Source organism: Fukomys damarensis, unplaced genomic scaffold (genome assembly GCF_012274545.1).
Source record: "Fukomys damarensis isolate Sample0158 unplaced genomic scaffold, DMR_v1.0_HiC HiC_scaffold_23, whole genome shotgun sequence".
NCBI lineage: Eukaryota > Metazoa > Chordata > Mammalia > Rodentia > Bathyergidae > Fukomys > Fukomys damarensis.
Window position 1 is genome coordinate 60,929,937 of NW_022900935.1, and position 20,004 is coordinate 60,949,940.

At 58.6% G+C, this 20,004-nt stretch overlaps 1 protein-coding gene across 4 annotated transcripts in view; it reads left to right on the forward strand.

The window, feature by feature from the left end:
• Septin9 (septin 9) overlaps positions 1 to 20,004 on the forward strand; it is a 165,952-nt gene that overhangs the window by 80,048 nt on the left and 65,900 nt on the right. The window lies entirely within an intron of this gene.

Sequence of the window (20,004 nt, forward strand, 5' to 3'; positions counted from 1 at the left end):
GGCCCAGACTGCGGCGGGGTCCGGCGTGGGGCGTCCGGTGGCCCCGGTCCAGACCCAGGCACATCCTCATCTGCCTCCACAGTGGGGCTGTGCGGGCAGCGAGAGCGTTTTGGCTCCCTCCTCCCCTTCGGAGTTAGGAAAGTTTGGAGAGACTCGGGTGGGGGGCTTCTCCCTCGGAGGGTGGGTCTGGCAACCCCGTCCCTGGCCTCGTGACTGCCGGTGCCGTGGCCCTGCATCCTGCGTCCTCGGGAGTAAATACGCGATGGGGAGCCCACACAATGGTCTCCGCGCTCGCTCGGGCAGGGTTCCGGAGGGGCGGGCCCGCCTCTACCCGCCCAGAGCCTCCGCCCCTCGGAGGGGCTTCCAGGCAGCGGTGGGCTGAGCCCTCTGGTGGGCCGCGAGGGGGAGAAGTTGGGCTTCAAGGAGTTACTGGAGGCCAGGTGCCAGGCCAAACCCGGAGTGACCAGCCTGAGGTCCTCCGCCTGCCATGGGCAGGGCCAGGGTGGATGTCCTGAGGCCAGCTCCCCGTACAGGCCTGCGCTGAGCCTCATCCTGGCCTAGGAGTCTTGGGGGGCAGAGCTCTGGTTGTGAAAACACAGGGGATCCCTGATCCTGTGCAAACACAGGCTGTCACACGGTCAGCTCAGTGGTGGGAGCAGCTTTCGGATTCTAACACTTTCACTTCACGCTCTGACCGCAAGAAGAGGAATTCTAGGTCCTCAGAACGGTGTTGACTTGTGTCCCTGACAGTCTGGACCTCTTGGGGTGCATGCTCACCCTGGGGTCTCCCCAGATGCGGGGGAAGTTGCCAGGCTGAGGCTGCGGTCCCTTAATCCCCACTTCCAATTGGCAGGAGTCAGCCAATCAGCTCCCTGTCCTGCAAGTCTGGAAGGAGACACTGCCCCCTGCAGGTCCTACCCTCCCATCACCTGCTCTCCTTGGCCTGTGGGGAGTTCATTTGGGTTCCTTCCCTGACTCAGAGTTTAGACTCCCAAAAACCTGGGGTAGGATTTCTGGGGAAGGATGCAGAGGTCTCGACAGGAGCCCTTTGGTGGGAGAGGCAGCCAGGATTTGGGGCTCGAGTTTTCTTACCAGCTGGCAGTCTGCGCAGTGGAGGCGGATAGTGCCCCTGCCTCGAGCTCCCTTGTGTGACTTCATCCTCACCCTGTTGTGCCCCATCTGGTGGCCTCTGGGCTGCCTCCCAAGCTGGCTGCTTGACCCTCAAATTTAGCTTAAGACAATGGGCTTATTGAGAGCATCCTGGTGCAGCGGTTGGCAGCCCTTTGGCTCTGGGGAAGACTCCTCAGCCTTGGAGAGCGGAGCCTTGGATCTTCTGGTTCCCTGTGGGCATCAGTCTCCTCTGTGTGTGCCCTGAGGAGTGGAGCTGGGGCATTGAACGTGCTTGAGAGCCCCCAGCATCCTGGGGTGTTTGTGAGTGTGCCGGAGTGTGTGCAGGTGCTTTGCGTGAGGGACCCACACCACTGCCCTGAGCAGTGGAAAGGCGGCCTTCCCTGTGCCCTCCCTGTGCCCTCGGAACTTGGGGTGGAGTTGGGATGGGAGGATGTGCTCATGGGAGATGTGACCTTGGACAGACAGACGGATGGGTGGATGTGGGAAGGGCAGCTTTTGGGGGAGGTTGCAGTCCAGCCTATCCATGGGTGATAGGAGCTGGCAGCTTCTGAATTAGGACAGGGGAATGTCCCCAGAGGGAGGAGGATAGCTTTCTGGCCAGACAGTGAACAGTGGCAGTAGCGGGGGAGGTTGAAATGAGCCAGCCTGATAGGGTGCTGGGGCATAAGGGGGGACCAACTTGTAGCTATCAGAGGGGCCAGGCCTCGGAGGGCCAGCTTGCCCTGAGGTCAGTTTGGCCTGTGCTGAGAAGCAGTCAGAGTGGCCTAGCGTGGAGCTGGAGGAGAGCAGGTCTCCTTCCCAGGGAGCGGTCCCGAAGCCTCCAGTTGGGCTGCCTGCCTGCCTCAGTTTCCACCAGGTAGGTTGGGAGGGCAGCTCCACTGAAGCAGCCCTCGGCCCCTCTGTGAGGCTGGACATGTTGCTGAGAGGTGGAGGCTCCGGGGGCTCCCCCCAGAGCAGGGCAAGCTCTGAGCCCAGTGGCTGTGCTGAGCAGACAGCCTGCCCTGTAATCCAGCAGGTGGTGGCAGCCAGGGAAGTAGCAGAGGGGCTCTTTGGGGGCTGTTTCTGGGAGATTTGAAGCCAGAGGCCAGAGTAGCCTACAGGTACCTGTGTGCCCAGAGGGTGTGGAGATTCACCTAAGGCTGCACATCAAGTCCTGGGCAGTCAGCCCTCCTTCGGGGGCAACACTGCGCTTTTCATCTTTTTAAATTTGAAATTTCCTCTCTGTCCTCTTTCCCCCTTGCCTTCCCCATTCCTGCTCTCCTTGAGGACGGAGGGGATGGAGGTAACTTCCTCATCACCAGGGGGTCGTGTGGGGGTCCAGTCTGCTCTCCCTCCCCCAGGTGTCCTTGTCCTCCACCAGCATGGCCTTCCTGCCTCTCGCCTTCGCCTGCCCTCCAAGGTCTCTCCACAGACTCCCCCACCATGGAGGGGCTAGGAAAATGCTTTGTGTTTTGCTGATGTAGTTTTTAGGCTCATTTCCTACTTCTCAGTGATTTCCCACCTCCCTTCTATCCACCCCCACCCAGCACAAAGTCCTTCGAGGCGATGCCCGTGACACCTATCACTCCCCTCTGACGGGGTGGCAGTAGGGGTGACTCCTTCCTCTGTCCCACTCCTGGTCAGTGGAGGCAGGGGCAGCTGGACAGTATATTCTTTCTTGTGAGATTTGCGTGCCCAGAAAGAATCCCCAAGTCCTTGATGTCTGCTGAAGCAGATCTGGCCCGGGACCCAGACACTCCGCTCTTGGAGTTGGCTGGTGGCAGCCCTTGTCCGGAGCAGCTCTGCTAGCAGTACCCTCCAAGCTATGTCCTGAAGCCTCCTCACAGGAGAGCTGGCCAGGAGGGTAAGTGGGCGGTCCTGGGTGGGAAGGGGCCACAAAGACACTCTGGGACATGGGACCTGGTGAGGACTGGATCCAGACTCACTCTCTTCCCCAGAGGAGAAGGCCTGTTGCTTGGAGACGGCTGCAGACCTGTCCCTAATTAGTGCCAGTGGGCCTCGTGTATGATGAATCCTGCTTTCCAGCCCACACTCAAAGCTCCTGGGGATGCCACTCTCCTACCTCTGTGGCTGCCAGTGGAGCCAGGGAGTACAGGGTAGGGTGTGCCCTGCAGCTCAGAGGGGCTGAGTCACTTTCACGGATCCTACAGCTGTTGGGGGTCTTGGTCGTATCCAGAGCCCAGTGCCAGGCCAGCCTAGCATCCCCATTGTGAGCAAGTGCAGTTAGACAGGGAAGGGAGACTGCGAGCACTGTGTGACCGGTCTGCATTGGGTGGAGGCTTCCTCACACCATGCATCTGGGGGAGGCAGACACCTTCTTTGGGTGGCATCAGTCTGGAAATACTTTCTGGGGCATGGGCTGTCCAGGAAGGTTTTGAAAGCGGCTGGGGGGAGGGGATAGTTTGCATCCAGAGGGGAGGCCTTGTGTGGTGTGGTGGCCGGCAGTGCCTCGAGGTTGTTGGGGGATCAGTGAGACTGTGGTGTGCCGGGTGTGAGGGTGCTGCAGCTGTTGGAACTGGGGGGCATTTGCACAGGATGAGTAGGTCCTGGGTGACAGAAAGTCATGGGCGGGGGTCTGTGCGGTTTCCCTGTGGGGACAGGAGTGGACAGTGTGGGCACCACTAAAGTTGGCAATCTTGCACACTTGGGGAGCCCGCAGAGCCCAGGAAAGGTCCAGATACTTAGAGGGGGCTGTCCCCTGCTGGCTGACATTCTGCCTGGAGGTGTTGGCTGGGGCCATGTGGTGTGCTGGCTCCTCTCACTGGGCGGTTGTCCCGGTGCCCCCTGCTCCCACCCAGCGCGTCACAGATGGGTGGATGGACACGTGCCTGGTGCTGACAGCCACAGCGGCACGTGCCAGGTGACTGGACTGTGACAGCGGTGGCAGAGAATCTGGCGGCATGAAAGGCGGCCGGCTGTGTCGGGAGGGGTGCATGGTGGCCCAGGTGTCCTTGTCCAGCAGCCCTTTGCAAGGCTGAGTCGTGTGTGGTGCAGAGCTGGGCTCAGAGCAGCACCATCCTGCCCTGGGCCAGCAGGAGAGCGACAGCTCAAGGGCCCCTGAGCAGTGCATCCCCGCACTGCTGAAGTCCTGGGGAGCCTGGGCCACGGTGGAGGGGGGCTGTGAGGGACTCAGTGCCTGGAGAAACAAATCACCTAGAGCAGCAGCCATAGCCAGCCCAGTGCCCAGCATGTGTGGCTGAGCTCGCGGGCGAGATACTCCTGCTGATGGAGGTCGGGCATTTGCTGCTACTCAGTGGGGTCACCAAGGGAAATACAATTGTGCTGACGGCACCTGCTCTGTAGGAGCCGGAGATTCCCCAGCCTGGTGGCTTGTGGCCTCAGCCCGCCCCTGCATGGGTGCTGGTCCCTGACGTCCTGGTGCAGAACTGGGGTCTCTCGCCTGGTTCCAGCTCCCATTTCTTACACGCCTAGGGACTGAGGGAGGCTGTATTAGCAACAAGGCGTAGTGCCGTTGTTCAGCCTGGCATTGCTGTTCCACGACCACTGCCCCACCCTCACTGTGCTGGGAGAGGGGCTGTCCCCAAGCCCAGGACGGAGTCCCTGCTTCCTGCTAGGCCAGACCCAGGCTCTCCTGCTGGGCTTGGAGCCCCATCAGGCAGTGTGTGCACCTGTTCTGAGGGTGGGATGGTGGGCTGTCGTCAGGAGCCCCTCAGGATGGTGGGTTGGGCTGGAGGAAAGGTGCTGGTGGTCAGCTTGTTCAGGAACAGAACTCCCAGACAACTTCATCTCTTTATTACCCATCCCAGAGACACCAGCCAGGAGGCAAGGTCTTGAAATTTCTTTCCCCCTACCAAATCGTTAAGGAAAGATGGCTAAATGGTGGCTTTCTTTTCAAAGCCCTCTGGGTTTTTTTTTTCTTCCCTAATTTGGAGATGCTCTGAGTTGCTTATGAGACCAGTTGGTCCGGAATTCTGTGGAACACAGTCCTAGAATCGCAAAGATTTGTCATCTTTCCAGGCAGACAGGCCCCTCTGTTGGCCTGCAGACACCCCGAGGCGCCTGGAGGGCATTTCTGGGCTTGGGCTGTTTAATTTGGTCTGGACAGAGCCTGAAGGCACCATTCAGGCGGGACCAGCAGACGTTCTAGAAACTTCAAGTTTGTTGTCACATAAAAAGTACTGCCAAGGCCCAGAGATTTGGACAGAGGGTCAAGAGGAAGACCTCAATTTTGGTGAGGAATATAAATATGGAGTCCTCACATGCACCCCAACACTGCCTGGGCTCACATGCATTCTGCCAAGGCCCAGCCTGCAGCCCTTGCCCTGTGGACCGCCCAGGGGAGCCCTAGAAAGTGGGATGAGACCTCCTCTTTTTTCTCTATCCACCCTCATCCCCCCAAATTCCTGAGCCACCCCACCCCCACATCTCCCCTCTCGGCTCTGCCTGAAACCCATAAACTCTGATCCCTCCTTGAAGCTAAGAACTTCCGGTGTCCCAGAGCCATGAGTCCGTGCCTTAGCAGTCCCACAGTGGGACCTCACAGGCACTTGGGCTGCCCCTTCCCCTGCAGAGACCCCCCCCGCTTCTGGGGGGACCTTGGGGTGCTGTTCCTAGGCTGCCGCACCCAGTGCCAGTTGTATGTGGTGGAGAGTGGGGGAGGAGGAGGAAGACAGTTCTTATTTCTGCTCTGAAGGGATCCTGGGAGCTGGATATTCCCTGTCCCTTTCCAGAAGTGCGTCCCCTCCCCTCTGAGGGACTGGGCTTACGATCCCTTTGCAGCAGTGTCAGGTCTCTCCAGGTTCCAGTCTCCCACCGATACCTGCAGCCACAGCCCATGGGGGCACTGCCCTAGGCACCAGCTAACTGGGTCACAGACAGCCCTCTCTCAGGTCAGCAAATGGAGCAGTGTCATCTTTCTTTCGGTGGGAAGAGAGCCGCAGCCTGGCCGGGTGGGGTGTGTGGAGTCTGGCTGAGATGGGCCTCTTGCTGGCTCCCCTCCCCCAGCCCACCCGGAGGACGGTGAAACTTCTGCTGAGTGTCAGTGGCCTGCAGTTTGGTGGATTCCAGGCTTTCCGGGCAGGGTCTCCCCACCCCTGGGTGTAGGAAGTGGCCCAGAGCAGGGACACACTGGTCCTGCTTTCCACGTGGGTGGGCAGCTTCCCTGTGAGGGGTGGACCTCTGCCCCGTGTCCCCTGGAGACTGATACTATCGACAGTGAGAGCGGAGATTTCCTGGCTCCACGCCAGGCCTGGAAGGGCGGCGTTCTCTGCTGTCCCCCACTCAAGGCTGGGGAGTTGAGCGCTCTGGTGACGTAAGCCGGGATTTGCTTTCTTCTTAGTTCAGAATGAAGTGCCAATTTCTCGCCACCTTGTCCTGTGTGCAGAACACATGGCACAGGTGCCCATGGCACTGAGGCAGGAGAGGAGGGAAGCAGGGAGAAGGGCCCCTGGTGCAGGCAGAAAGGGTGGCACTAAGGGGAGACATCTCCCGGGGGGGTGGGACCCCCATCACCGGCTCCCCAGGCAGGTTGGGTGCACCCTGGCACTGGAGGGGCCTCTGTTGCTTGGCTGGGGAGATGAGGCAGCAGGAGGGCGTTACCTCAGCCGGGTTGGGAGGCTCAGGTGTGCACTGGGAAGCCCTTGGCCTGGCCCAGCCCTCAGGGAATCTCGGAAGGCTGTGGTGCTTTTTTCTAAACTACAAAGAAAGAAAAAAGAAATCCTTGGCTGTGTGGGGCCCCCTTGGGGTGCAGAGCAGAAGACCGTTCTTTTGCTCCTTGGCAGTGCTTGGCTGCCCCCATCCCCCAACTCCTGGTCTGGGCGCCGGCTCTAGAGCAGCCACAGTGAGGTCAGGCTTAGGCCCCCATGACCTCTTCTAATATTTAAGCGAAGAAGCCGGCTCTGCAGGCAGCTGCCTCGCAGACAGCCGCTGAGGGTCTGGCCTCCCTCTCCGCCTCTTGCATGTTCTTTGTCTCTGACCCGAATCCTGGCCCTTCCAGCTGTCCCCCATGCCTCCCAGGCGTCTCCTGGGGCTGAGCTCACCCTGGCTGTTTTTCATCAGTACTGTCTTTCACTGGGCACCTACTTCCATCCTCCTGAGAGCCCGACCTGGGAGCAGCAGGTGTTGGCCGCAGCCCCTGTTGTCCTAGCTCCCTTCCTGCATCCAGCGGTCCTTGCTGCTGCTGAGACCTGGTCGTTTCACCCTCCACAGCCTCATCTTCGCCTGCCTGAGGCAGGCAGCCTGTGCTTAGGTAGTACAGAAATCTCAGTCTTGAGCCGGGCCGGCCGGGATCGTGAGCCTGGGGTCCCACGGGGTGGCCTCCGTTCTGGTTCCACCCACCCATCTCCAGCGTGGGGACCACGTCTGTGAAACAGGAGGAGCAGTGGCACCTGTCAGCCCAGGGCGAGTGGCGTGAGGGAGGGCTCAGCACCGAGGCTTGGAGTGAGCTTAATCTCTAGTTCCACCAATAAAAAAAATGTCAAAATAAAAAATAAACAAAAACCCTTACATTAAATTGCTTCCTTCAGGTGCTGTGAGGGTCCAAGTGTATGTGTTGATAAAGGTTCAGAACAGCGAGGTTTATTGGTTTTTTTCCTGGGTGCTGGCTGTGGGACTTTCTAAGATGACACAGTACAGGCCCTGGGCGCAGAGCAGTGGTGCCAGGCTGGACATTGTCCTTGGATGGCTGCCAGGAGGGAGGGGCAGGAGTTGGAGTTGGCAGCCCCAAGGTCTCGGCCAGGCTGCTCCCCTCTGGGAGGGTTGGTGGCTGGGGTTTCCTCCTTGCAGGACTGCGGAGGCAGGGTGGAGGTGAGGCTGACGAGCCCACGAGAGGGAGGGGACCACCCCTGCTGTCCCTCAGCAGCATCCCGCGGGGCCGGCTCACCAGCACCACCAAACCAGAACCTCCTGGAAGTGGGACCAGCAGCCTGTTTTCTCACAGGCTCTGTGCATCATGGGTGCGTGGTGCCAGCTGTGTGCCAGCAGCTGGCCTGGAATCTCTGGTTCTCTGGCCAGGAACGTGTGGGGTCTTAGCCCACAGGCCGCAGGGAGTAGAGCACAGGCAGTGACCTTGTGCGGACACACATATGCAGAGACACCCACACAGCCACCAGAGGAGTGGAGGGACATGTGAAGGATGTCGCGGGGTCATCTGGGTTGTAGTTTTACAGATTTTTTTCCCTTTTTCTACTTTGCACATTTTCTACCTTGTGCCCAACTTGCTTTTATAGCTGGGAAAGAAGCAATTGTTGTTATTTTTCAAAGTTCATTGCCAAACAACCTCCCTGCCTTGTTGGAGACAGGGGGAGCAGAGGCCCAGGAAGGGAGCCCTGGGTCTGGGGAAAAGCCACGGTGTCCAAGGCGCAGCCGGTCTGTCGTGATGCTAGGTGGAGTGCTGGGGCCTTGCCCAGAAGCGTGGGCTGCTGGATGCAGAGGCCTTCACCTGGGCTCAGGGTGGCAAGTGGGGCTGCCCTCCTGCCACGGCCGGTCAGGTCCGGTCACCTGCGGTTTGCGTTTGGATTTGCAGGAGCTGGGTGGTTCAGGAGTTACAGCACTGTGCCGCTGCTCATAGTGTTTGTGTCCAGGCTGGAAGGGGCCTCTCAGCACAGCTCTTCCTGTTCTTCACCAGGAAACTGAGGCCAGAGGGGCCATCTGCCTGGCCTGGGGTGGGGCCCCCAGAGCCCTTCTGATTCCTTCTTACAAAGCCCAGCCGTCCTCTGCAGCCCCAGGCTGTCACAGAGCTGCTGATCCTCCCCCACACAGGGCTTTGTGGAGGACAGCTGGGCTGGATTCTCCTGAGGAGCGAGATCCAGCCTGTAGTCCTCTTCCCTCCCAGCTAGGGGCTGGCGGGCTGGTTCTCTTTCTGCCCCCTGTCCCCTGCTGTTACCGGTGGTGGGAAGGGCCTGGCTCCATGGAGGTGGGAGTCTGGGAGGTGGTAATTGTCAGGCATGGCAGTGCAGGGGCGAGGGGCCCGAACTGCCTGCTCTGGGCAGTGGGAGTGAATGAAGCCCTGGGGCAACCAGAGCTCTCTGGCACCGATGGCCTGCAGTTTCTTGTAAATAGCTTTTCCCTTCCCTGCTCTCATAAGCCATGAGCAGAACGCAGGGGTCCACTGTTTATGGTGTGTGGGCTGGGAAGAGCAGTTAGTTACCTGTCCTGCTGAGCCGAGCAGACCAGACAGGGACAGGAGGGCCCTGCTAACTCCCCGGGAGGCTGTCTCTGGGTCTCTCCTCTTGGAAAGAAAATGCAGGCAGAGGTATACCACCATACAGGGACAAACGGAAGGCCAGTCACCTGCATCGGTGCTAGGGACGCAGTGCCCGCCCTGCCCAGGAGAGGGGTCTGCTCCCTACTCATGAGGGTTTTCCCAAACCCTTCAGTGTCAGGCAGCTCAGAGAACAGACATACAGAGAGAAAGACGTGAGCTACTCACTGCCTGGAAGCTGGGAGTAAGTGGGTGTTGAGAGTGAACAGATGAACAGAACAAGCGTGTGGGACCCGGAAGGACCTGGGGACAGCGCGCTCAGTCCCAGGACGCTCTCGGACTTGGACTTGGGAGCTTTTGGCAGGAGAAGGCCCAGCAGCAGGGAGTACCGGATCTGTATGGGCCCACGGGGACTGCTGCAGCATAGTTCTGGAGAAGTCCAAGGTCAAGGTGTCTGCAGGGCGGATTCCTCTATGTCCCATGGCTTCCGGCTACCCGCCTGTTGGTCCTTGGGCTTATAGGGCCACCCTCTTGCCTTGGCCCTGCTTCCCATGGCCTTCCTCTCTGTATCTCTGCGTCTTCTTTTTTTCTGCTGCTTTTTTCTTTTCTTTTCTTTTCTTTTTTTTTTTTTGGTACTGGGGATCGAAGGCGGGCCCTTGCACTTGTGAGGCAGGCGGTGGAACCACTGAGCCAAATCCCCGGCTGCTTTTTCTGCTTTTTCTAAGGATATTTGATTGGATGTAGAGCTCACCCTGAGCCCTGGATGACCTCATTTTGAGACCACCCCCTTACGACATCAGCAAAGATAGTATTTCCAAACATTAGGACTTGGACATACTTTTGGGACCACTATTCAGTCTGCGGCAGTGGATGATCTTCAGCGAGCAGTGTCCTAAGTTTGGGGTAAGCCCTGGGTGGGGATCAGGGAACCAGCCTTGGACGTCCCAAGTTCTGTGGCTTTGAGTGTGTGGTTTCCTTGACTGTCCAGTCAGAGCGGAGTGGTGTTTCTGTCTCTGACCCTCTGCCTGGCTGCAGCTCAGGAGGAGGCTGGCCTGCGTGAAGGACCAAGATACTTCTGTATCCCTGACCCCTGTAGCATTCCTCCTGCTCCAGGCCCCCAGATGGGTAGGCAGAGGCACTGACCCTGGAGCTGAGAACTGGACACTCATCATCTAGGGGGCAGATTCCAGCTGCCTCCTGCATCTGCTGCCTTGGAGGGACTCCGTCCTGGCTGACTTCCTACCCCACACCCACCCCAGAGCTCTGCCTGCCTCGGAGGCAGACACCTGCCCCTGGACCTCTCTTCTGTGGACCCCTCTGGTTGCAGCCCCTCCTCCTCTCTGGCCTCCCACCTTCCCTCATGGCTTCCATAGGGGTGGGAGGGTGTAACCCCAGCCTATGAGCAGCCCTGGGTGCGGCTGCTCCAGGGTCACTATGCTGCCTCAGGCTCCAGAGGGCTTTGTGGAGCCCCAGTTTCCGTGACGACCCAGAGGGGAGCCCAGGAGAGGCCTGCAGAAGGCCCCAAGGCCCCCTCCTCTGGCTGCTTGGACCCAGTAGACAGCCCCTCTCCAGTAGGTGCCATCAGCCCTGGGCAGCCCCTTCCAGAATCTCCTGCATCCAGCTGTGGCCTCTTCCTTCTTTTGGTTTTCTGCGACTCCCCTTCTTTTCCAAACCTCTCCTGTCTTGGAGAGTGGAGACCAAGTCCACCCACCCATCGGGTTCAGCAGAACCCACGTGGGGCCCAGTGGACTGGCTGTGTGTGGAGCCGTGGGGTCACTGCAGCTCTGTCCCCACCGCCAGCACCACTTGGTGAGCTTTGGCTGTGGCCCTGTGACCATCTCCATTGGGTGGCAGTGGCTCCTAGGTGCTGCTCTGACCTCAGCCTGAACTCTGCTCCCTGGGGTCACCGTCCCCTGTAATTACTCTGCAGCTCATATCTGCTTGGGGCTCCAGGCCACAGCAGGGAGAGCCCCATCTGGCCTTCTGGCATCCTTCAGTTGAGCCAGCCTGATTAATGGCCCAAGTGATAGATTGGCTTTTTTGAATTTTTAAAGTGCTTTTAACATTTCCCCCAGTAGTGGTGGGGTGAGGAGCATGGGGAGGTTTGTCTGCTTGGCCAGATTATTGTGGCCCCCACCTGAGTGTGTGTGACCTGGGGAGCAGAGAAGGAAGGAGTTTGACCCTACCCAGTGCCCCCAGGGAAACAGAACTTCCCTGGCCCTGGTGCCCTTCGCAGGCTCACCCATCACAGGAAGGGACGCGGCCAGGCTGGGACACAGTCCTTTCACAGAGGGCCTTGGAGTGGCCTTTGTCACATGGTCTCGGGGAACTGGGCCTGGCAGGGCGGCTCACACAGCCTCCCCCTGTGTGGAGCAATGGTGCAATGGTGCTTTAGTGTGGGAGGCGGGGCAGGGAGGAGGAGGAGGAGGAGGAGGAGGAGGAGGAAGAAGGAGACCTGAATGGAGAAGGCGGTGGGGTACCCTTCTGGGGGAAGGGCTGTGCCTCGGACTTGGAGCCAGTCACTCAGTTCTCTGACCCCAGAAAGGACCGAGAGGTCCCAGAGAGGACCCAGGCGAGTGCCTGGGCTGCCCACAGGATGTGGGAGGATTAAAGCTCAGGAAAGCCCCCCCACCCCCATCTGGGTCTGTAACCTTTGAGGCCTGCCTGGGAGCTGCCGGCTATGGCTTTGTTTCCCAGGGGCTCCTGCCTGCCTTCATCGCTGCCAGTTATCAGGGGACCTTGGACCTGAGGGGACCCAAGAGGTCACCTGATCCCCTCCCCTTCCCCTGGGCTGGTCACACCCACACCCTCTTGGGGATCCGTCCATTTCTTAGGCTGCTGCTTTTCAGGGTGAGCAGAACAGTCTTCTTGCCCAGCCACCCTGGTGGCTCCACCCTGAGCCAGGAAATTCTTCCTCTTATCTACCCCACATCTCCTGGCCGCAGTTTAAGCCTGTTTCCCCTCCTCCCGATCCTTGTGGAGATAAGCAAGATGGCGTAGCCAACAGCCAGTGTACCTGATCATTGTGTCAGCAGCTTGGGTATGCTCATGTCCCCTATCTGTGGTTTAGTAAGGAAAAAGGGTGTCTCATTTCTTAGACTTTGTTTTGTTTTTTTCATACCAGAAATTGAGCTACATCCCAGCCTCAATTTTAATTTTTAAAAAAATTTGAGACAGGGTCTCACCGTTACCCCAGCTGGACTCAAACGTGCGATCCTCCTGCCTCGGCTTCCCAAGTGTGCTGGGGTTACAACGGCAGGGGCCACTATGCCCGGCTTTACAGTGACTTTCAGAGTCTGCCTGAATGACTCCTCAGCTGCCAGAACCGAGGGCACAAGGTGGAAGGTGGCAGCTGGGCGCTGACACAGAGAGTGCCCAACTCTGGGGGAAAGGACTTTGCTCGTGTGGGCTGGGCCGGCTTCCCAGGCCTGAGGGTGGTGGGCTCCTTTGGGGCGTCTGCTGAGGTGCTGGAGAAGAGACATGAAGCAGGAGCTGCGGGGTGGCTGTCGCATGGAATCTGTTGAGGCCCGAGGTGGCTCCTGACCCCCCCGAGTGTGGTCATACCCAAGACCCTTCCCTGGTGGGGTGGGGGTGGTGCCCACTTCCGGTAGGGCCACTGTCTACTTGCTGCCCTGCTGGGACACCCGGCAATGTGGAGCAGTCGCCATGGGCAGCAGGTGTCCACCAGACAGACGTGTGGTCGCCTGGCCACGCAGCGAGCTCCAAGGTGGCGCTGGCTGGGCAGCGGCCGGGGAGTGCTGAGTTGGGCTCTTGCTGCACCACAGTTGTGGAGGCTGGAGACCCACGTCAAGGTGTCAGCAGGGTTAGAACCTTCCAGACACCCCAGGGACAGTCTGTGCCTGCTGCTTCCTGCTCTGGTAGGTGCCGGCGAGCCTTGGTGACACTTGGTTGCAGACCCGTCTCTCGCCTCTCTGTCTCGTCTGCACGTGGCCTTCTGAGCGTGGCTCTGTGTCTTTCTCCTTTTCCATCTTCTGTAGTGACGCTTGTCACTGGATTCAGTACCCACCTAAACCAGGGTGATCTTATCTCAGAGCCTTTCCTTAATTGCATCTGTAAAGATCCTTTTCCAAATAAGGCCACATTCACAGGGTCCGGGAGCTAGGACTTGCATCGTTTGGGAGGACACTATTGAACCACTACATCTGGCGAGCCCAGAGTGGGTACTGGAGTCCTCTGCAGACCCCACAGCGGGTTCTGGAAGGCCTTCGTGAGGACATCCTATAGGGCTTCTTGTCCATCCTGGATGGCTGAGACGGTAGCTGGGCTGGGGAAGGCACTGGTTCAGCCTGCATCCTTGCTTAGCAGGTTGTTAGAGCGCTTTCTCCAGGGAGAAATGAACCTAATGAAGGTGGGGAATAAAAGGTTGGGAGGCCAGGATGTGGCTCAGTGGCAGAGCACTTGTCTAGCACGCCCAAGGCCCGGAGTTCAAGCCCCTGGGACCACAAAACACAAAAACAGAACAAGAGGAATAAAAGGTCTAGGATCCCAGAGCTAGCTATTCGTCACAGCTGCCTCTGGACTGTGTCTGCCTTGAAAGGGGCCAGTTTCTGAGCTTTCTTCCTGGAAGGAATGCTGCGGCCACTGTGCCCCACAGGCTGGGCGGGGATCCTGTGCATGGAGCTCCTCCTGCACTGTGTGAAAGGAGGGGCCTTGTTTATTTCCCTTGGCCTCATCTGGGATTTGCCTGACACTTCAGGCCTGTTTGTTCTCACATCATCTTTCCAGAGTTGGCCAGACCTCCCGAGATGGGCAGGGAGGACCCCGAGTGTCATTGCCTTCCAGGCCCAGGGGTGCTGCAGCCGAGAGGAAAAGGCTTGCTTTCCCAAGTGCTCAGATCGGATGGGCAGGGCAGGTGGACTTCAGTCTTGGCCTTGGGTGAATGGCCTCCCCTGGCTCCTCCAGAGGAGCTGAGCCCTGCTGGCAGAATCAGAGTTCCTAGGGACACTGCCTGTGACTCCACCTGGAGTTGTTGGAAATGTGCAGCCTGTCCTTCCCTGTCCTGGGGATGTGTGTCGGACCCTTGGTGAGATTGTACTGGGCCTTGAAAGGTAGCCGCGCTTCTGGTCAGACGTGTGTGGGGTGCAGGGGCTGTGTGGGAGATGCCCCCAACCCTGGAACAGGGGGGCATCTGTGGCTGCCTCTGGCTGCTGTGGTCCAGCCAGGCCTAGTCTGCGAAGGGGGAGGACCCAGAAGTGATGTGGTCGCCCAGTGCCCTTGTTCTCTCTACAGGCTCGGCCATGGCTCTCTAAGTAGGGAGAACTTCCTGCCCTTCATGTGGACGCTGGCTTCCGGCTTGGTGCCGGTTGTATCCTCGGAGGGAAGCCCAAGCTGTTTACTGACTGCCCCAGCAGAGCGGGCTCCACTCACGCCACAGCGGCTATTTTTAAGCCTTTCTCTTTGGGCTCTTTTGCTTCCTGAGAACTCCCCCTGCTTTGTCACCCTCGGTGTGTCCTCCTCTCTGTCCTGGCCTGGCCCTCTGTCCACCTACCCCGCAGCCAACCCATCTGCTCCCAGCAGCCCAGGCCTCTGATCAGAGCTGACAGGAGCCGAGTGGGTGGTGACCCCTGGTCCCTGAAACAGTGCTCAGGGGTGCAATGGAGGAAAGCCAGTCTAGGGAGCAGAGTCCCGTGGGGAGGACCTGGGGACAGCAAGCTGAGTTCCTGGAGCTGACTGGGTAGGTTGGGAGCTGGGGTTTCGAGGTTCCAGTTGGAAAAAGGCTGCCCTGTTAAGTCCTTCCTGCCTCTGCGGGAGTGGGCACCACGAGAGGCCCGGGAAGAGAGGTGCAGCTGTGGAGGTAAGCGGGGCTGCGCCGTGCAGTGAGGCAGATGTGGCCGAAGGTCCTCTCCATGGGAAGAGGGTGGTTAGACCAACAGCAGCTGTAACTTCCAAGTAGCATCTGTGCGCCTGGTGCTGCCTTAACCTCCCTCCACTCCTGCCCGCCGTGTGGGACGCTGGGTGAGGTGCGGGCGCGGGCTCGGAGGAGTTTTCTGTGCCTTTGTCACTTCGTTTGCTTTGCCCTGCTTGGACATCTGCCCTTCTGCTCTGGATGGCACCAGGCCTTTGCCTGGCACATCTCTCTGCCTGCCTTGCCTTACTGCCTCCGTTCTCCGACCCCAGACCCCTAGCACTCGTTGGCTCCTGTTCTTGGAAGGACTGGCACCTTGCGTGGTACAGACTCCTCCGCGTTCCCTGCGGGGAGATGGTGTGGGAGGGCGGTCCCTCAGCTAGGCCCTGCCTGTGGAGTCCAGGGCCCCGTCCACTGCCCCACCCACACTGCCTGGAGCAGGGATCTAAGCCAGGCCCCTCGCTCAGCCCCAGGCTCAGAGGAAACTCAGAGCAGGGTGGCTGTGGTCAGCGGGGTCTGCTGGCCACGCGCTCTGCCTTGCTGTGGACATCCAGCAGGCTGTGCTGTTAACTTGTAGGCGGGCTGTTCCAGTACACTTAGGGCTGTGAACAGGGCAGTGTGTCCATCCGTGCCATCTCCCAGCCCCTGCTTTGCTGCTGCAGGGAGGAGGCTGGGTTTGCCGGATGGGGAGTCTACGCTCAGAATGCAGTGCTGTTCGCTCCGGTGGGGGCTGTGCACGCATAGATCTGTTTGACCTCAGCTCTAGCATTCCTTTGCAAGACATTTGTCCCGGGCTGGGGAAGGGCTTTGTGGCTCTCCCCATATCCCCTTCCCAGACCAGCGCCAATTTGTACACCAGGAACTACTTGATCTGGTTTCAGGAGCTGGCGAGGTCTGCGGCAGCCTGCGGTCAGAGCAGAGGCCTGAACAATGGTCCCTTGTGCATGGCACATTCCTCTCTAAGCAGGCCCAGATCCAGGCTGCTCCTGCTCCGGCCCCCCATGGGCACAGCGGGGTAGGCCTCCATCTGGAGGGAGGCCACTCTGGCTTCTTTGTGTAGCAGCTGAGACTGTAGGTGCCTGAGGGACAAGAGGGGGCCGAGTGCCCAGCCTGGACTTCAGAAAAGCAGTGGGCTGGAGCCTTAATCCAAGGAGCAGGCCTGGGCTGCCGGCGGCAGAGTTTCCCGTGCCCTCCAACTTGTCTGCGGCAAGGTGTGTCTGCGGAGAGTCAGTTACTCAAGCCCTGAGCATCTGAAGGGACCGTGTCCGGTGCTGGCAGCGAGCGAGGCGGCGAGGTCTGATGAAGAGCACCCACCATCACACCATCCGGAGACAATCATCCTCTGCCGGGTGTGAGCGAGTTGCACATGTGTGTGAGACGTGGAACCAGGATCGTGTATACGTCTCGAGTCCTGCTATTTTATTTAATACCCTCAGCATTTCTCATCTTCTTGAACATGGTTTTGATGACTCTTTGCGACTTGGGCATATGGGTTGGGAAGAGCTACGTAAACCCGGATTGTTTCCAGTGTTGGTGGTGTTAGTTCCGATGTGATTGGCGCGGCCCATAAATCTTCCTGTGCCTCTGCTTGTTCCTTGGGATCCATTCCCAGAAGTGGGCCAGAGCCTGGGATCTGACTTCGGGCTTTTGGTGCAAATTGAGGAGGGTGAGCAGGCCCCAGGAAGGCTCTCGGAGCAGGCTGGGTTGAGCCTGGCTTTGGGGGGACGTGCGGCCACCAAGGAGGGTAAGTTGGGTAAATGTGGCCCTCTTGCCCCAGGGCGGGACTGTCTCACCTCCCAGTGGCAGCGTGGAGACCACTGTGACCTGGTCCTGCTGGTAGTCTCCTGCCCGCCCTTTAGTTGTGCTGACTCCTAGACAGGAATTCAGTGCTCAGGAAGCCTCCTTGGTCCCAGGAGAGGCCACAGCTCTGCCTAGCTGGTCCCTGGGCTCTGACGTGTGGCTGTCTGGCAGTCTCAGATCTGCACATGTCAAGCTCACGAGTGAGCGCACTTGCTGGCCTCTGACCACGCACAGGTGCCCCTTGGCTGCCTGTCCTTCCTCAGGGAAGGGGATGGCGACTTAGATGGAGATACTGGCCCTGTAGACGCTGAGGGGGGTGTCTCCATTGGAGTTTCACATTGGGAAGAGGGGGTGTCTGTCTGCATGAGTGCAAAACATGGGGTACTTTTCAGACTGTTGGGGAATAAATCCCAGAGGGCCCTTTCCTGCCAGCCTCATGACGCCCTGGCTCCTAATGCTTCCGGCTGAGTGCTCCTTGCGAAGTCCTCCGTGGGAGACAGGTGCACACGGTGCATCCCTTCAGACGATGATCTGTCTCCTTGCCAAGTGCTGTGGGATAAACCCGGAGTGGTGCCGTCCTCTGGTGACTTCTCCCAGCAGCTGGGATATTTGGAGGCGGCTGTCCTTCCTTGGGGCTCCTGGACGCAGCTGTTGGAGATCTGCTGAGTGTGGTCGGGAGGGGAGTGGGGTGAGGACGCAGAGCAAGGGTCTGGATGGCTGTGCCACTTGCAAGTTTCACCTTCCCCGCTGCCTGCCTGTCTGCGTCCTGCAGCTCCTGTGACAAATGACAGGAACCTGGTGGCCCCCCAACACACATGGGTTCTCTCAGACTTCTGGGGACCAGAGGGCTGAGTGTGAGGTGTGGACAGGACCTTGCCGTACCCAGACAACCTAGAGGAGCATCCTTCCTGCCGTCCAGCATCCTCGGCTGGGGCTGCATTATTAGCCTCTGCCTCTGACTTCACATGGTCTCCCTCCTGGGTCTTCCCAGATCTCCCTCTACCTTTCTCTTGCAAAGACACCTTATTCTTTTCTTATTTTTTTTGGTACCAGGGATTGAACTCTGGTCGTTGCGCTTTCGAGGCAGGCGGCAGAACCTCTGAGCTAAATCCCTCGCCCCTTTTTCTTTTGATCTGGGATCGAACCCAGGTCCTTCCTCATGCTGGCTGTGAGCTTTTACTCCACTGAGTTACAGTTACAGTGGCACTTCTTGGTGGCCATCCTAATTCCAGGCTGATCTCAAGTCAGGATCGTTGATTTGGTTATACCCAAAAGACCCTTTCTCCAAACAAGATCCCTGTCACATTTGGAGGGGTTGACACTTGGACTGGTCTTTGCAGGACTGGGGTACTGGGCAGCAGGACTAGTCGGTAGCAGAGGGACAGTGAGCTCGGAGCTCTTTGAGGGTGTGGGGGTGCCAGCAAGGGACACAAAGCACGGAAAGGGACGGGGTGGCCAGTGGGGAGGGAGTGCCTGTGCACTGGGCATAGATGGTGAAGGTGAGCAGGAGTGAACACACAGGCTTCTGGAGAGGGCCCAACTTCCGTTCCAAAACGATCTGTGTGTGCAGGTCTGGCTCAAGTTGGTCACCACATCTGTGCTGGGGACTCCACTGTGGTGCAATCAGGGAAGGCTTTACTTTGGTGCATGTTTGGCAACTTGGGGGTTCCTTCCAAGGGGGTCCCCAAAGAGGGCACTCCAGGAAGGGGGTCTTTTTATTCCCTTGGCACAGACCTGGGTCCAGTGTATGGATGCTGAGAACCTCCTGGAATTGTCTGTCAAAGGTGGGTGGGGATGAGCGCCCTCTTGAGAACTCGCGGGACGGGGTGGTCATCTGGGGATGGTTTGGATGGTGCACTTGAGGTGATCTGGAGCGGTGTAGACCAGATCACCTGGGGAGGCCCAGGTACCACACGGCGATGAAGCTCCAGGCACGGAACTGCACTTGCTGGCCAAGTGTGAGCTGGCAGGTGGCCTTTCCCAGAGCCCTTGTCCTTCTCAGAACCAGAATGGGCAGTTTGCACTCAGCACACCCAGGTCACCAGCCCAGCGAGGGCGGAGCTGCACCAGGTTGAGATCTGGAGTGGCAGCGCCAGAGTCTGTGACTCAGGACCCTGCACGCAGCACACAGCATACACATGTCGTCAGGTCACTGGCTGGGTCTTGGGCAAGTGGATCCACGGGTGTGAACTGGATGGGCTACACTGCACAGTATTTTAAAATAGAGCTTGTTGCGTGGCATGGTCGTGCCTGTCTACGACCCCAGCACTGGAGAGGCTGAGGCAAGAGAATTGCCCTAAGTTTGAGGCCCTGCTGGGCTACAAAGTGAGTTCAAGACCAGCTTGAACTACAGAGCAAGACCTTGTCTCAAAGAAAAGTGAGGGGCTTGTTTTGCTTAGTGCCAGCATTTAAAAGTTAAGAAGTAGGGCCGGGGATTTAGCTCAGTGGTTCTTCGGCCTTGCCTCGAAAGCACAAGGGTCCCAAGTTTGATCTCGGTACCAACACACACAAACACATACACACACACACACACACACACACACACACACACAAAAACACACATAAAAGTCGAGAAATATCATATAAAAATCCATATTCCTAGATTTCAGTGAGAGGCTGATTGGCCAAGTTCCTGCAGGTCTTGATGGCTGGGCAACATCTACCTCCTGAGACCAGATGCCTGGGGACTTGCCTGTTCCCTGGAGTGTACTGGTCCCTACCCAGCCACACCTGCTGCTCTGCTGACACTGTCTCTGCCTGGCCTCTGGAACAGTGGAGCTGAACCTCCCATTCTGTGTCCACCAAGAGGGAAGGGTACCCCAGGCCATGTCTGGGAAGCCAGAAGCCACTCGTGTCAGGGACACGGGCCTGCTCTGCCTCTCCCCTCCTCTGGCCTCCTGCTCATCAGCTGCTCACCAGCCTCTGATCCTTTAGAGGAAGTGCTGGAGGGCCAGGGATTTAGCTCAGTGGCACCTCGCCTGCCTTGCAAGTGCAAGGTCATGAGTTTGATTCCCGGTACAAAAAAAAAAAAAAAAAAAAAAAAAAA